The following is a 2,500-nucleotide window of genomic DNA, read 5'->3' as shown; positions in this document are numbered from 1 at the left end:
ACCTCTCAACGGTTTCACGCCCTGTTGAACTCTCTCTTCAAAGTTCTTTTCAACTTTCCCTTAAGGTACTTGTCCGCTATCGGTCTCGTGCCAGTATTTAGCCTTAGATGGAGTTTACCACCCGCTTTGGGCTGCATTCCCAAACAACCCGACTCCGAGAAGGCCTCGCCCCGGCGCGCCGGGGGCCGCTACCGGCCTCACACCGTCCTCGGGCAGAGCCTCCATCAGAAGGACTCGGGCCCCCACCGGGCGGCGCCGGGCAAAGCGACCTTCTATACGCCACATGTCCCGCGCCCTCCGCCGGGCGGGGATTCGGCGCTGGGCTTCTCCCTCTTCGCTCGCCGCTACTGAGGGAATCCTTGTTAGTTTCTTTTCCTCCGCTTAGTAATATGCTTAAATTCAGCGGGTCGTCTCGTCTGATCTGAGGTCGTAGTCGAACGGGGTTAGAGGCGGGGGCGACGGATCGCCTCCCGTCATCGGGGGTCGGCCGTTAACCCCGCGCCTCGCCGGGCGCACGACTCCTACGCGGCCGCGCGGTGCGTCGCGGCGGACTGCGCGGCGGGGGACGGATCCTCCATCGGCAGCCGCCGCGGGCCCCTGCGGCCGCGCGGTGGTCGGGCCCGTCGAGGGCGCGGGCGGTCGGGTCTATACTTAGGGGGACGAGGGCCGTGCCGTCCGCCCCCCCCACCCCCATTTCCCCGTGCGGGGAGGGAAGGTGGGGGGGGTAGGCCGGCGGTGGCCCGCGACGCCCCAACCGCGGGAGGGGGGCGCCCGTGGGCGCCCCGATCCCGATAGATGTACAAGCGACGCTCAGACAGGCGTGGCCCCGGGAGGGACCCGGGGCCGCAAGGTGCGTTCAAAGTGTCGATGATCAATGTGTCCTGCAATTCACATTAGTTCTCGCAGCTAGCTGCGTCCTTCATCGACGCACGAGCCGAGTGATCCACCGCTGAGAGTCGTACGTTTGGTTTGCGGTTTTGGCCAACATTCAGAGAAGGGGTTAAAAAGGGGGATAACGGCGCCTCCGGGCGCTCCTAGCCCCCCCCGCCCCGCCGGCAGGCCGGGGGGGGGACTTCGGAGACATTGAACCCCCCGCTCGCCGCCGAAGGTGGCGAGAAGGTTGGGTACCCGGCGACTGGGGGTAAGGTTCCGAGGTCGGCCAGGTCGCGATGGCACCGGCGGGGGAGTGGTCCCCGACGCCGGCCGCGGCCCGGCCTGGACTATGGGAGCGTTGACAAGGCGGACGGGACGTCGACGACCGCGCGGACGCGCGGGGTGGGGCGGTCGGGGAACGCCGACGGGCGCCTGACCGGGGGGGGGGGGGGGCCGGCGGGGGCCGGGCGGGACGCGGGGAGCGGCCGGCCGCGCGACGACGCGAACCGACATACACCCCGCGCCCGACACCGTCCTCCTGACCTTCCTCCCCCCCCGCGACGCCCGCGGCGCACCCGCCCGCCGCCCCGCGGCCGCGCGGCCGCCGCCGCCCGCCGCCTATCGGCGTTTCTCACGCTTCGGACTCGGGGGGCCGGGGCGCGGCGGGGAGCGCCCCGGCGCCGCCGCCGACGGCACCGCGGGGTCGGGCCGCGGGGGCTGGGGGCCACGTGCCCCCGCCCCGCGCCTCTCCCCGCGGGCCGCCTTCGACGTCGCCGCCGCCGCCGCCGCCGCCGTCCTCCTCCGCCCGTGTGTTCGCTCTGGACTCGGGGGGCCGGGGAGCGCCGGGGTGCGCCGGCGCCGCCGCCGACGGCACCGCGGGGTCGGGCCGCGGGGGCTGGGGGCGCTTACGGGTCGGGGCGGGGGTGTAGGCGACCGGCCAAAGACCGGCACCGTACCCCCCGCCCGTCTCCTTCACGCCCCCGCCCCGCGCCTCTCCCCGCGGGCCGCCTTCGACGTCGCCACCGCCGCCGCCGCCGCCACCGCCGTCCTCCTCCGCCCAACCGTTTGCATCTGTTCGCTCATGACTCGGGAGGCCGGGGCGCGCCGGGGTGCGTCGGCGCCGCCTCCGACGGCACCGCGGGGTCGGGCCGCGGGGGCTGGGGGCCACGTGCCCCCGCCCCGCGCCTCTCCCCGCGGGCCGCCTTCAACGTCGCCGCCGCCGCCGCCGCCGCCACCGCCGTCCTCCTCCGCCCATCCGTTTGCATCTGTCCGCTCATGACTCGGGAGGCCGGGGTGCGCCGGCGCCGCCTCCGACGGCACCGCGGGGTCGGGCCGCGGGGGGCTGGGGGCCACGTGCCCCCGCCCCGCGCCTCTCCCCGCGGGCCGCCTTCGACGTCGCCGCCGCCGCCTCCGTCCTCCTCCGCCCATCCGTCCGCTCCGAACTCGGGAGGCCGGGGTGCGCCGGCGCCGCCTCCGACGGCACCGCGGGGTCGGGCCGCGGGGGCTGGGGGCCACGTGCCCCCGCCCCGCGCCTCTCCCCGCGTGCCGCCTTCGACGTCGCCGCCGCCGCCGCCGTCCTCCTCCGCCCATCCATCCGCTCCGAACTCGGGAGGCCGGGGTGCGCCGG

The 2,500-nt window shown here is 75.2% G+C and overlaps 2 non-coding genes across 2 annotated transcripts in view; both read right to left on the bottom strand.

Moving 5' to 3' along the window:
- Window positions 1-430, bottom strand: part of LOC147185332 (28S ribosomal RNA) — a 4,301-nt gene extending 3,871 nt beyond the window's left edge. The window contains exon 1 of the ribosomal RNA XR_015099642.1: window positions 1-430. This exon is cut by the window's left edge and continues 3,871 nt beyond it. This is a non-coding gene — a ribosomal RNA (28S ribosomal RNA).
- Window positions 431-804: 374 nt separating this feature from the next.
- On the bottom strand, window positions 805-958 carry LOC147185331 (5.8S ribosomal RNA). The gene has a single exon (XR_015099640.1). It is a non-coding gene; the product is annotated as a 5.8S ribosomal RNA (ribosomal RNA).
- Window positions 959-2,500: the final 1,542 nt, after the last annotated feature.

The sequence above is a fragment of the Hippocampus guttulatus genome, unplaced genomic scaffold, assembly GCF_054856545.1.
Source record: "Hippocampus guttulatus isolate MCC_2025c unplaced genomic scaffold, RoL_Hgut_1.0 HiC_scaffold_179, whole genome shotgun sequence".
Classification (NCBI taxonomy): Eukaryota; Metazoa; Chordata; class Actinopteri; order Syngnathiformes; family Syngnathidae; genus Hippocampus; species Hippocampus guttulatus.
Note: the sequence above shows the minus strand (reverse complement) of the source record. Positions and strands in the feature narration are given on the sequence as shown.